Here is a 16,122-nt window from a genome sequence, read left to right as displayed (position 1 = left end):
CCGTCATCACCTCTCCTCCACCGTCATCACCTCTCCTCCACTGTCATCACCTCTCCTCCACCGTCATCACCTCTCCTCCACTGTCATCACCTCTCCTCCACCGTCATCACCTCTCCTCCACTGTCATCACCTCTCCTCCACTGTCATCACCTCTCCACCGTCATCACCTCTCCACCGTCATCACCTCTCCTCCACTGTCATCACCTCTCCTCCACCGTCATCACCTCTCCTCCACTGTCATCACCTCTCCTCCACCGTCATCACCTCTCCTCCACCGTCATCACCTCTCCTCCACCGTCATCACCTCTCCTCCACTGTCATCACCTCTCCTCCACTGTCATCACCTCTCCACCATCATCACCTCTCCTCCACCATCATCACCTCTCCACCATCATCACCTCTCCACCATCATCACCTCTCCACCATCATCACCTCTCCACCATCATCACCTCTCCACCATCATCACCTCTCCACCATCATCACCTCTCCACCGTCATCACCTCTCCACCGTCATCATCTCTCCACTGTCATCACCTCTCCTCCATCATCACCTCTCCACCGTCATCACCTCTCCACCATCATCACCTCTCCACTGTCATCACCTCTCCTCCATCATCACCTTTCCACTGTCATCACCTCTCCACCATCATCCACCTCTCCACTGTCATCACCTCTCCTCCATCGTCACCTCTCCACTGTCATCACCTCTCCTCCCATCATCACCTCTCCACCATCATCACCTCTCCTCCATCATCACCTCTCTACTGTCATCACCTCTCCACCATCATCACCTCTCACTGTCATCACCTCTCCACCGTCATCACCTCTCCACCGTCATCACCTCTCCTGTCATCACCTCTCCACCATCATCACCTCTCCACCATCATCACCTCTCCACTGTCATCACCTCTCCCGTCATCACCTCTCCACCGTCATCACCCTCCTGTCATCACCTCTCCACCATCATCACCTCTCCACTGTCATCATCACCTCTCCACCGTCATCACCTCTCCTCCATCATCACCTCTCCTCCACTGTCATCACCTCTCCTCCACTGTCATCACCTCTCCTCCACCGTCATCACCTCTCCTCCACAGTCATCACCTTTCCTCCACTGTCATCACCTCTCCTCCACCGTCATCACCTCTCCTCCACTGTCATCACCTCTCCTCCACCGTCATCACCTCTCCTCCACTGTCATCACCTCTCCTCCACTGTCATCCTCTCCACCGTCATCCTCTCCACCATCATCACCTCTCCTCCACTGTCATCACCTCTCCTCCACAGTCATAACCTTTCCTCCACTGTCATCACCTCTCCTCCACCGTCATCACCTCTCCTCCACAGTCATCACCTCTCCTCCACCGTCATCACCTCTCCTCCACTGTCATCACCTCTCCTCCACTGTCATCACCTCTCCACCATCATCACCTCTCCTCCACCATCATCACCTCTCCACCATCATCACCTCTCCACTGTCATCACCTCTCCACCCCGTCATCACCTCTCCACCGTCATCACCTCTCCACCGTCATCCTCCTCTCCACCATCATCACCTCTCCACCGTCATCACCTCTCCACCGTCATCATCTCTCCACTGTCATCACCTCTCCTCCATCATCACCTCTCCACCGTCATCACCTCTTCACCATCATCACCTCTCCACTGTCATCACCTCTCCTCCATCATCGCTTTCACTGTCGTCACCTCTCACCATCATCACCTCTCCACTGTCATCACCTCTCCTCCATCATCTTCTCCACTGTCATCACCTCTCACCATCATCACCTCTCCACCATCATCACCTCTCCTCCATCACCTCTCTGCTGTCATCACCTCCACCATCATCACCTCTCCACTGTCGTCATCACCGTCATCCTCCACCGTCATCACCTCTCCACTGTCATCACCTCTCCACCATCATCACCTCTCCACCATCATCACCTCTCCACTGTCATCACCCTCTCCACCGTCATCACCTCTCCACTGTCATCACCTCTCCACCGTCATCACCTCTCCACCATCATCACCTCTCCACCATCATCACCTCTCCACCGTCATCACCTCTCTACTGTCATCACCTCTCCACCATCATCACCTCTCCACTGTCATCACTCTCCACCGTCATCACCTCTCCACTGTCATCACCTCTCCACTGTCATCACCTCTCACCATCATCACCTCTCCACCATCATCACCTCTCCACTGTCATCACCTCTCCACCATCATCACCACCGTCATCACTCTCCACCATCATCACCTCTCCACCATCATCACCCTCCACCATCATCACCTCTCACTGATCATCACCTCTCCACTGTCATCACCTCTCCACCATCATCACCTCTCCACCATCATCACCTCTCCACCATCATCACCTCTCCACCGTCATCACCTCTCCACCATCATCACCTCTCCTCCACTGTCATCACCTCTCCACCACCGTCATCACCTCTCCTCCACCGTCATCACCTCTCCTCCACCATCATCACCTCTCCACTGTCATCACCTCTCCTCCACTGTCATCACCTCTCCACCATCATCACCTCTCATCCACCCTGTCATCCCCTCTCCACTGTCATCCACCTCTCCACCATCATCACCTCTCCTCCACCGTCATCACCTCTCCACCGTCATCACCTCTCCTCCACTGTCATCACCTCTCCACCGTCATCACCTCTCCTCCACCGTCATCACCTCTCCGTCATCACCTCTCACTGTCATCACCTCTCCACCATCATCACCTCTCCACTGTCATCACCTCTCCACCATCATCACCTCTCCTCCCACTGTCATCACCTCTCCACCGTCATCACCTCTCCTCCACTGTCATCTCTCCACCGTCATCACCTCTCCACTGTCATCACCTCTCCACCATCATCACCTCTCCACTGTCATCACCTCTCCACTGTCATCACCTCTCCACCCCGTCATCACTCTCCCTGTCATCACCTCTCCACCATCATCACCTCTCCACTGTCATCACCTCTCCACCATCATCACCTCTCCACCGTCATCACCTCTCCACCATCATCACCTCTCCACCGTCATCACCTCTCACTGTCATCACCTCTCCACCGTCATCACCTCTCCACCATCATGCCTCTCCACCATCATCACCTCTCCACTGTCATCACCTCTCCACCATCATCACCTCTCCACCGTCATCACCTCTCACCATCATCCCTCTCACCGTCATCACCTCTCTGTCATCCTCTCCACCATCATCACCTCTCCACCATCATCACCTCTCCACCGTCATCACCTCTCCACTGTCATCACCTCTCCACCATCATCACCTCTCCACCATCATCACCTCTCACCATCATCACCTCTCCACTGTCATCACCTCTCCACCATCATCATCCTCTCCACTGTCATCACCTCTCCACCATCATCACCTCTCCACCGTCATCACCTCTCCACCATCATCACCTCTCCACTGTCATCACCTCTCCTCCACCATCATCACCTCCTCCACCGTCATCACCTCTCCACCATCATCACCTCTCCACTGTCATCACCTCTCCTGATCATCACCTCTCCACTGTCATCACCTCTCCACCATCATCACCTCTCCACCGTCATCACCTCTCCACCATCATCACCTCTCCACTGTCATCACCTCTCCTCCATCATCACCTCTCCACTGTCATCACCTCTCCACCGTCATCACCTCTCCACTGTCATCACCTCTCCACCGTCATCACCTCTCCACCGTCATCACCTCTCCACCGTCATCACCTCTCCTCCACTGTCATCACCTCTCCACCGTCATCCTCTCCACCATCATCACCTCTCCTCCACCGTCATCACCTCTCTCCACCATCATCACCTCTCCACTGTCATCACCTCTCCTCCATTGTCATCACCTCCACCATCCCTCTCCTCCACCGTCATCACCTCTCCACCGTCATCCTTCTCCACCATCATCACCTCTCCTCCACTGTCATCACCTCTCCACCGTCATCACCTCTCCTCCACTGTCATCACCTCTCCTCCACCGTCATCACCTCTCCACCATCATCATCTCTCACCATCATCACCTCTCTCACTGTCATCACCTCTCCACCGTCATCACCTCTCCTCCACTGTCATCACCTCTCCTCCACCGTCATCACCTCTCTACTGTCATCACCTCTCCACCATCATCACCTCTCCACCGTCATCACCTCTCCACCATCATCACCTCTCCACCGTCATCACCTCTCCACCGTCATCACATCTCCACCGTCATCACCTCTCCACCATCATCACCTCTCCACCATCATCACCTCTCCACCATCATCACCCTCTCCACCGTCATCACCTCTCCACCGTCATCACCTCTCCACCATCATCACCTCTCCACTGTCATCCTCTCCACCATCATCCTCTCCACCATCATCACCTCTCCTCCCACCGTCATCACCTCTCCACCATCATCACCTCTCCACTGTCATCACCTCTCCACCATCATCACCTCTCCACCATCATCACCTCTCACCGCCATCATCACCTCTCCACTGTCATCACCTCTCCTCCACCGTCATCACCTCTCCTCCACTGTCATCACCTCTCCTCCACCGTCATCACCTCTCCTCCACTGTCATCACCTCTCCTCCACCGTCATCACCTCTCCTCCACCGTCATCACCTCTCCACCGTCATCACCTCTCCACCATCATCACCTCTCCTCCACTGTCATCACCTCTCCTCCACTGTCATCACCTCTCCTCCACCGTCATCACCTCTCCTCCACTGTCATCACCTTTCCTCCACCGTCATCACCTCTCCTCCACAGTCATCACCTCTCCTCCACCGTCATCACCTCTCCTCCACTGTCATCACCTCTCCTCCACTGTCATCACCTCTCCACCATCATCACCTCTCCACCATCATCACCTCTCCTCCACTGTCATCACCTCTCCTCCACTGTCATCACCTCTCCACCATCATCTCTCTCATCACCATCATCACCTCTCCACTGTCATCACCTCTCCTCCACTGTCATCACCTCTCCACCATCATCACCTCTCCACCATCATCACCTCTCCACCGTCATCACCTCTCCACCATCATCACCTCTCCACCATCATCACCTCTCCACCGTCATCACCTCTCCACCGTCATCATCTCTCCACTGTCATCACCTCTCCTCCATCATCACCTCTCCACTGTCATCACCTCTCCTCCATCATCACCTCTCCACCGTCATCACCTCTCCACCATCATCACCTCTCCACTGTCATCACCTCTCCTCCATCATCACCTCTCCACTGTCATCACCTCTCCACCATCATCACCTCTCCACCGTCATCACCTCTCCACCGTCATCACCTCTCCACCGTCATCACCTCTCCACCATCATCACCTCTCCACTGTCATCACCTCTCCACCGTCATCACCTCTCCACCGTCATCACCTCTCCACCGTCATCACCTCTCCACCATCATCACCTCTCCACCATCATCACCTCTCCACCGTCATCACCTCTCCACCGTCATCACCTCTCCACCGTCATCACCTCTCCACCATCATCACCTCTCCACCATCATCACCTCTCCACTGTCATCACCTCTCCACCATCATCACCTCTCCACCGTCATCACCTCTCCACCGTCATCACCTCTCCACCGTCATCACCTCTCCACTGTCATCACCTCTCCACCATCATCACCTCTCCTCCACCATCATCACCTCTCCGTCATCACCTCTCCACCATCATCACCTCTCCACCATCATCACCTCTCCACCATCATCTTGCCTCCACTGTCATCACCTCTCCACCGTCATCACCTCTCCACCGTCATCACCTCTCCACCATCATCACCTATCCACTGTCATCACCTCTCACTGTCATCCTCTCCACCGTCATCACCTCTGTCATAAACTCTCCACCATCATCACCTCTCCCTGTCATCACCTCTCCACCATCATCACCTCTCCACCATCATCACCTCTCCTCCACCGTCATCACCTCTCCACTGTCATCACCTCTCCACCATCATCACCTCTCCACCGTCATCACCTCTCCACCATCATCACCTCTCCACCATCATCACCTCTCCACCATCATCACCTCTCCACCGTCATCACCTCTCCACCGTCATCACCTCTCCACCGTCATCACCTCTCCACCGTCATCACCTCTCCACCGTCATCACCTCTCCACTGTCATCACCTCTCCACTGTCATCACCTCTCCACCGTCATCACCTCTCCACCGTCATCAACTCTCACCATCATCACCTCTCCACTGTCATCCTCTCCACCATCATCCTCCTCACCATCATCACCTCTCCTCCACCATAATCACCTCTCCACTGTCATCACCCTCTCCACCATCATCACCTCTCCACCGTCATCACCTCTCCACCATCATCACCTCTCACCATCATCACCTCTCCACCGTCATCACCTCTCCACCGTCATCACCTCTCCACCGTCATCACCTCTCCTCCATCATCACCTCTCCACTGTCATCACCTCTCCTCCATCATCACCTCTCCACCATCATCACCTCTCCACCGTCATCACCTCTCCACCATCATCACCTCTCCTCCATCATCACCTCTCCACTGTCATCACCTCTCCACCGTCATCACCTCTCCACCGTCATCACCTCTCCCATCATCACCTCTCCTCCACCCCGTCATCACCTCTCCTCCACCATCATCACCTCTCCACTGTCATCACTCTCCTCCATTGTCATCACCTCTCCACCATCATCACCTCTCCACCGTCATCCTCTCCACTGTCATCACCTCTCACTGTCATCATCCTCTCCACTGTCATCACCTCTCCACTGTCATCATCTCTCCACTGTCATCACCTCTCCTCCATTGTCATCACCTCTCCTCCATCATCACCTCTCCACTGTCATCACCTCTCCACTGTCATCACCTCTCCACAGTCATCCCTCTCCTCCATTGTCATCACCTCTCCTCCATCATCACCTCTCCACCGTCATCACCTCTCCACTGTCATCACCTCTCCCTGTCATCACCTCTCCACCGTCATCACCTCTCCTCCACTGTCATCACCTCTCCACCGTCATCACCTCTCCTCCACAGTCATCCTTCTCCACCATCATCACCTCTCCTCCTCCATCATCACCTCTCCACTGTCATCACCTCTCCACTGTCATCCTCTCCACCGTCATCACTTCTCCACCATCATCACTCTCCTCCACTGTCATCACCTCTCCACCGTCATCACCTCTCCTCCACTGTCATCACCTCTCCTCCACCGTCATCACCTCTCCACCATCATCGTCTCTCCACCATCATCACCTCTCCTCCCTGTCATCCCTCTCCACCGTCATCACCTCTCCTCCACTGTCATCACCTCTCCTCCACCGTCATCACCTCTCTGCTGTCATCACCTCTCACCATCATGCCTCTCCACCATCATCACCTCTCCACTGTCATCACCTCTCCACCGTCATCCGCCTCTCCACTGTCATCACCTCTCCACCGTCATCACCTCTCCACCATCATCACCTCTCCTCCACTGTCATCACCTCTCCACTGTCATCACCCTCTCCACGGCATCACCTCTCCACCATCATCACCTCTCCACTGTCATCACCTCTCCACCACCATCACTCACCATCATCCTCCACCGTCATCACCTCTCCCACCATCAACTCTCCACCATCATCACCTCTCCTCACTGTCATCACCTCTCCACCACCACCTCTCCGTTGTGTCTCTCACCACCATCAACTCTCACCATCATCACCTCTCCACCACCATCAGCTCTCACCATCATCCTCTCCACTGTCATCACCTCTCCACCGTCATCACCTCTCCACTGTCATCACCTCTCCACCATCATCACCTCTCCACCACCATCAACTCTCCACCATCATCACCTCTCCACTGTCATCACCTATCCACCGTCATCACCTCTCCACCATCATCACCTCTCCTCCACTGTCATCACCTCTCCTCCACTGTCGTCACCTCTCCTCACTGTCATCTGCCTCTCACCATCATCACCTCTCCACTGTCATCCTCTCCACCATCATCCTCTCCTCATCATCCCTCTCCTCCACTGTCATCACCTCTCCACTGTCATCACCTCTCCTCCATTGTCATCACCTCTCCACCACCATCAACTCTCCACCATCATCACCTCTCACTGTCATCACCTCTCCACCGTCATCACCTCTCCACCATCATCACCTCTCCTCCACCGTCATCACTCTCCACCATCATCACCTCTCCACCGTCATCACCTCTCCACCATCATCACCTCTCATCCACTGTCATCACTCCACTGTCATCACCTCTCCTCCATTGTCATCACCTCTCACCACCATCAACTCTCACCATCATCACCTCTCCACTGTCATCACCTCTCCACCATCATCCTCTCACCATCATCACCTCTCTATCCACTGTCATCACTCTCCACTGTCATCACCTCTCCTCCATTGTCATCATCTCTCCACCATCGGCTCTCCACCATCATCACCTCTCCACGTCGTCATCTCTCACCATCATCACCTCCTCCACCATCATCACCTCTCCACCATCATCACCTCTCCTCCACCATCATCACCTCTCCACCATCATCACCTCTCCTCCACCATCATCACCTCTCACCACCATCAACTCTCCACCATCATCACCTCTCCACCACCATCATCACCTCTCCACTGTCATCACCTCTCACTGTCATCACCTCTCCTCCACCATCACCTCTCCATCATCATCTCTCCACTGTCATCACCTCCACCATCATCACCTCTCCACTGTCATCACCTCTCCACTGTCATCACCTCTCCACCATCATCACCTCTCCACCGTCATCACCTCTCCACCGTCATCACCTCTCCACCATCATCACCTCTCACAGTCATCACCTCTCCACTGTCATCACCTCTCCACTGTCATCACCTCTCCACTGTCATCTCTCCACCATCATCACCTCTCACCACCATCATCACCTCTCACCGTCATCACCTCTCCACCGTCATCACCTCTCCACCATCATCACCTCTCCACCATCATCACCTCTCCACTGTCATCACCTCTCCTCCACTGTCATCACCTCTCCACCATCATCACCTCTCCACCGTCATCACCTCTCCACCGTCATCACCTCTCCACCGTCATCACCTCTCCACCGTCATCACCTCTCCACTGTCATCACCTCTCCACTGTCATCACCTCTCCACCGTCATCATCATCTTTTCACTGTCACCTCTTTCTTTCAGTATGACAACCAAGTCACTATACACAATGTTCTGGAAGCTGAACATTTCCATGGTTCTTCCATGGCCTGCATACTCACCAGACATGTCATGTCATTGAGCATGTTTGGGATGCTCTGGATTGACGTGTACAACAGTGTGTTCGAGTTCCCGCTAATATCAGGCAACTTTGCACAGCCATTGAAGAGCAGAGGGACAACATTCCACAGGTCACAATCAACAGCCTGATCAACTCTGTGTGAAGGAGATGTGTCACGCTGCATGAGGAAAATGGTGGGTCACACCAGATACTGACTGGTTTTCTAATCCACGCCCCCTACCTTTCTTTTAGGCATCTGTGGGCAGTCACTCCCCGTCATGGGAAAGCTTCCACTCTGTGCCATAAGCATTCACTTTCACCTTTTATGAAGTGCAACCCTTTTCAGGTAGCCTAGTGGTTCAGAGCGCTAGGCCAGTAACCAAAAGGTCGCTTGTTTAAACTCATGAGCTGACAAGGTGTAAACTCTGTCGATGTACCCTTGAGCAAGGCACTTAGTAACACTGGATAAGAGCGTCTGCTAAATTACATCAAACGATGTCATTCCCTGTTCCACTTGCTTTAACAGTGGCAACTATCTATAGATGCCATTTTTTCTGTCAAATATTATGCTTATATTAATTCTCCTGAAAGAGACAGATTGACATATGGAACAAGCATGAGTGACAACATTTGGTTCTGATCACACAGAGCAATATGTAGGGATTAGGGATGCATGGAGTGGTGGACAGGTTCTGCTCTCTAAACTCTGTGTGATGTATAGATGTGTATAGATATGTATGGAGGTGTATGGAGGTGTATGGAGGTGTATAGATGTGTATAGATGTGTATGGAGGAGTGTATGGAGGTGTATGGAGGTGTATAGATGTGTAGAGATGTGTATGGAGGTGTAAGACGATGAAAAAGCCAAACCTTGACCCAGAAAATATAAAAAACTATCGGCCTATATCGAATCTTCCATTCCTCTCAAATATTTTAGAAAAAGCTGTTGCGCAGCAACACACTGCCTTCCTAAAGACAAACAATGTATACGAAATGCTTCAGTCTGGTTTTAGACGCCATCATAGCACTGAGACTGCACTTGTGAAGGTGGTAAATTATATTTTAATGGCATCAGACCGAGGCTCTGCATCTGTCCTCGTGCTCCTAGACCTTAGTGCTGCTTTTCATACCATCAATCACCACATTCTTTTGGAGAGATTGGAAACCCAAATTGGTCTACATGGACAAGTTCTGGCCTGGTTTAGATCTTATCTGTCGGAAAGATATCAGTTTGTCTCTGATATGGTTTGTCCTCTGACAAATCAACTGTACATTTCGGTGTTCCTCAAGGTTCCGTTTTAGCACCACTATTGTTTTCACTATATATTTTACCTCTAGATGATGTCATTCGGAAACATAATGTTAACTTTCACTGCTATGCGGATGACACACAGCTGTACATTTCAATGAAAATTGCCCTCGCTAGAAGCCTGTGTTTCAGACATAAGGAAGTGGATGGGGCTGCAAACGTTCTACTTTTAAACTCGGACAAAACAGAGATGCTTGTTCTAGGTCCCAAGAAACAAAGAGATCTTCTGTTGAATCTGACAATTCATCTCTAATGGCTGTACAGTCAAATAAAACTGTGAAGGACCTCGGCGTTACTCTGGACCCTGATCTCTCTTTTGACCAACATATCAAGACTGTTTCAAGGACAGCTTTTTCCAATCTACATAACATTGCAATAATCAGAAACTTTCTGTCCAAAAATGATGCAGAAAAATTAATCCATGCTTTTGTTACTTCTAGGTTAGACTACTGCAATGCTCTACTTTCCGGCTACCCAGATAAAGCACTAAATAAACTTCAGTTAGTGCTAAATACTGCTGCTAGAATCCTGACTAGAACCAAAAAATGTCATCACATTACTCCAGTGCTAGCCTCTCTACATTGGCTTCCTGTCAAAGCAAGGGCTGATTTCAAGGTGTTACTTAACCTACAAGGCATTACATGGGCTTGCTCCTACCTATCTTTCCCATTTGGTCCTGCCGTACATAACTACAGGTACGCTACGGTCACAAGACGCAGGCCTCCTAATTGTCTCTATAATTTCTAACCAAACAGCTGGAGGCAGGGCTTTATCCTATAGAGCTCCATGTGAGAGATGCAGACTCGGTCTCAACCTTTAAGTCTTTACTGAAGACGCATCTCTTCAGTAGGTCATATGATTGAGTGTAGTCTGGCCCAGGAGTGTGAAGGTGAACGGAAAGGCTCTGGAGCAACGAACCGTCCTTGCTGTCTCTGCCTGGCCGGTTCTCCTCTCTCCACTGGGATTCTCTGCCTCTAACCCTGTTACAGGGGCTGAGTCACTGGCTTACTGGTGCTCTTCCATGCTGTCCCTAGGAGGGGTGCGTCACTTGAGTGGGTTGAGTCACTGACGTGATCTTCCTGTCCGGGTTGGCGCCCCCCCTTGGGTTGTGCCGTGGCGGAGATCTTTGTGGGCTATACTCGGCCTTGTCTCAGGATGGTAAGTTGGTGGTTGAAGATATCCCTCTAGTGGTGTGGGGGCTGTGTTTTGGCAAAGTGGGGTTATCATCGGATGGGGCCACAGTGTCTCCTGACCCCTCCTGTCTCAGCCTCCAGTATTTATGCTTCAGTAGTTTATGTGTCGGGGGGCTAGGGTCAGTCTGTTATATCTGGAGTACTTCTCCTGTCTTATCCGGTGTCCTGTGTGAATTTAAGTATGCTCTCTCTAATTCTCTCTCTTCTTTCTTTCTCTCTCTCGGAGGACCTTAGCCCTAGGACCATGCCTCAAGACTACCTGGCGTGATGGCTCCTTGCTGTCCCCAGTCCACCTGACCGTGCTGCTGCTCCAGTTTCAACTGTTCTGCCTGCAGCTATGGAACCCTGACCTGTTCATCGGACGTTCTACCTGTCCCAGACCTGCTGTTTTCAACTCTCTAGAGACAGCAGGAGCGGTAGAGATACTCTTAATGATCGGCTATGAAAAGCCAACTGACATTTACTCCTGAGGTGCTGACCTGTTGCACCCTCGACAACTATTGTGATTATTATTATTTGACCATGCTGGTCATTTATGAACATTTGAACATCTTGGCCATGTTCTGTTATAATCTCCACCCGGCACAGCCAGAAGAGGACGGGCCACCCCTCATAGCCTGGTTCCTCTCTAGGTTTCTTCCTAGGTTTTGGCCTTTCTAGGGAGTTTTTCCTAGCCACCATGCTTCTACACCTGCATTGCTTGCTGTTTGGGGTTTTAGGCTGGGTTTCTGTACAGCACTTTAAGATATCAGCTGATGTAAGAAGGGCTTTATAAATTGATTTGATTTGCTTTGATTTGATTCGATTTGATATGATGGTGTATGGAGGAGTATGGCAGGGAGGGGTCAAAGGTCACCTTATCTGCAGATAAACGCTAAAGAGCTACAGCTCAGTGTAAGCTCCTTGACATGTAATATGATTCTCACACTATTACAATGATTTAGGAAATGTGTTATTTATTACACTGTTGATTAGAAAACCCTTTCTGTGTGATTCAACAGCTACTGAGAGAGAGATGCCTCCTCTTGAGCAGAATTCAGACGTGTGTCTGTGTTGAGGAGGAGATTGAGGATGTTTCTGAAGTGTTAGTTCTGGATACTGGGTCTAAGCAGCTCTGTGTCCTCTCTCTCTCTCTCTCTCTCCTCTCTCTGTTCATCTCTCCCTCTCTCTCTCTCTCTCCTCTCTCTGTTCATCTCTCCCTCTCTCTCTCTCTCTCCTCTCTCTGTTCATCTCTCCCTCTCTCTCTCTTCTCTCTCTCTCTCTCTCTCTCTCCTCTCTCTGTTCATCTCTCCCTCTCTCTCTCTCTCTCCTCTCTCTGTTCATCTCTCCCTCTCTCTCTCTTCTCTCTCTGTTCATCTCTCCCTCTATCCCTGTCTCTCTCTCTCTCTCTCTCTCTCTCCTCTCTCTGTTCATCTCTCCCTCTATCCCTCTCTCTCTCTCTCTCTCTTCTCTCTCTGTTCATCTCTCCCTCTATCCCTGTGTCTCTCTCTCTCTCTCTTTGTTTATCTCTCCCTCTCTCCCTGTCTCTCTCTCTCTCCCTCTCTCTACCTTTATCTGTCTCTCTCTCTTCTCTCTCGCTGTCTCTCTCTCTCCATCTACCTCTCTCTTTCGACCTCTTCCTCTCTCTCTCTCTCTTTCTTTCTCTCTCTTCAATGTTACTCTCTCTCTCTCTCTCTCTTCTCTCTCTCTCTCTCTCTCTGTCTCTCTCTATATCTATCTCTCTCTCTCTCTCTATTTATATATATATATATCTCTATATACGTATATATATATATATCTCTTTCTATATATATATATCTCTCTCTATATATGTATATATATATATATCTATATATATATACATGTACATCTCTTTCTCTCTCTCTATCTCTCTATATCTCTCTCTCTCTCTCTCTCTCTCTCTCTCTCTCTCTCTCTCTCTTTTCTCCTAGGTATGAATCAAGGCTTGAAGGGAAGGTGGCTGCCAGGGACACACCCACACACCCCACACACACACACCCACATGACTTCCCCACCCCCCACACACACACACACCCACACCCCCACACACACACACACACCCACCCACACACACACACCCCCACACACCCACCCCACACACCACACACCCCACACCCACACACACACACACACACACACACACACACACACACACACACACACACACACACACACACACACACACACACACACACACACACACACACACACACACACACACACAGTGTTCAAGGCAAAGCAGGTTCATCACCACCGTTAGCTGCCTATGGGAGATGGATCTCGGGCTGGGTTGAAGAATGTCTCTGTGGTGGTGATATGTGTGTGTGCGTGTGTGTGTGATGTGTCAATAATAATATGTGTTCAATGTGTGTGTATTAATATTGTGTAATATTCAATGTGCGTGTGTGCGTGCGTGCGTGCGTGCGTGCGTGCGTGCGTGCGTGCGTGCGTGCGTGTGTGTGTGTGTGTGCGTGTGTGATGCCTGTGGTGGGGAGAAGGATGTCTCTGTGGTGCTGTCATCATCAGTGTGTGTGTGCGTGTGCGCGTGTGTGTGATGCCTGTGGTGGGGTGAAGGATGTCTCTGTGGTGCTGTCACACACACACACACACACACACACACACACACACACACACACACACACACACACACACACACACACACACACACACACGCACACGCACACGCACACGCACACGCACAGCCTGACTGAACCTTAGCCATGGCAGAGAGACGGTCATATCACTCATCCCAGGATTATGAGGAGAGGAGATAGATGAGACTGTCTTTAATCAAACCTGCTAACTGGGTCTCAGGGATAAGTCAGGAATTAGCATTCTCTCAGCAGTGATGAAAACCAAGTTGAATTCATATATGTTTGAGTTATAGGCCTGGACTCAATGCATTAGAAGGTAATTCATGCTTGTGCTTACATGCACATGAAAATATTGTGACTATGCATCGGCCCATTCATTAATGTGTATCCCTGGCATTCTACACGGTTTGGTTTACACTTTACCATTATTTTACAAGGCAGTTAAGAACCGATTCTTATTTAAATCGACAGACTACCCCCGGCCAAACCCGGATGACGCTGGTCCGCCCTATGGGACTCCACAATCACGGGCCGGATGTCATACAGTCCGGGAATCAAACCAGGGGACTGCAGTGATGCCTCTTGCACTGAGATGCAGTTCCTTAGACCGCTGCTCCACCCTGGAGCTCTGAATCCGTCTCAAACGACACCCGATTCTTTTCCACTCGATCCTTATGGTGCGTTGAGTACCATTTAGGATGCAGACTGAGTGTACAGACAGCAGTGTCCAGTCTAACGATCCTCCTTCGTGATGTTATTTATCCAGGAGACTGTGGTTCTTCTTTCAGTCAATTACTCGGTCAACAATTAGCACAGTAAACACATTCTTCCTGCTAGGACCATTCCAACTCTCTCCTCAGCAGCAAGTACCCATGAAGGTCATTCATCTGTCTGCTTCTCTCCTTCCACCTTCCTCTGCTTTGATGAGAGGCATTCTGTTCAATACACCGCCACACCACAGTAGCACATCTCTCCCTCCCTCCCCAGCATCTCTCTCTCCCTCCCCAGCATCTCTCTCTCCCTCCCTCCCTCCCCAGCATCTCTCTCTCCCTCCCTCCCTCCCCAGCATCTCTGTCTCCCTCCCCAGCATCTCTCTCTCCCTCCCTCCCTCCCTCCCCAGCATCTCTCTCTCTCTCCCTCCCCAGCATCTCTCTCTCTCTCTCCCTCCCCAGCATCTCTCTCTCTCTCCCTCCCCAGCATCTCTCTCTCTCTCCCTCCCCAGCATCTCTCTCTCTCTCCTCCCTGGCATCTCTCTCTCTCTCTCCCTCCCTGGCATCTCTCTCTCTCCTCCCTCCCCAGCATCTCTCTCTCTCCCTCCCCAGCATCTCTCTCTCTCTCTCCCTCCCCAGCATCTCTCTCTCTCTCCCCCCCCAGCATCTCTCTCTCTCTCCCTCCCTGGCATCTCTCTCTCTCTCCCTCCCCAGCATCTCTCTCTCCCTCCCTCCCCAGCATCTCTGTCTCCCTCCCCTCATCTCTCTCTCCCTCCCTCCCTCCCCTCCCTCCTCCCTCCTCCCTCCCCCTCCCCAGCATCTCTGTCTCCCTCCCCAGCATCTCTCTCTCCCTCCCTCCCTCCCTCCCCCCAGCATCTCTCTCTCTCTCCCTCCCCAGCATCTCTCTCTCCCTCCCCAGCATCTCTCTCTCCTCCCTCCCCAGCATCTCTGTCCCCCCCAGCATCTCTGTCTCCTCCCCAGCATCTCTCTCTCCCTCCCTCCCCAGCATCTCTCTCTCTCTCCCTCCCCAGCAT

This window comes from Oncorhynchus keta, chromosome 18 (assembly GCF_023373465.1).
Source record: "Oncorhynchus keta strain PuntledgeMale-10-30-2019 chromosome 18, Oket_V2, whole genome shotgun sequence".
NCBI classification, from domain to species: domain Eukaryota; kingdom Metazoa; phylum Chordata; class Actinopteri; order Salmoniformes; family Salmonidae; genus Oncorhynchus; species Oncorhynchus keta.
The sequence above is the reverse complement of the archived record's forward strand: the minus strand, read 5'-3'. Positions refer to the sequence as shown.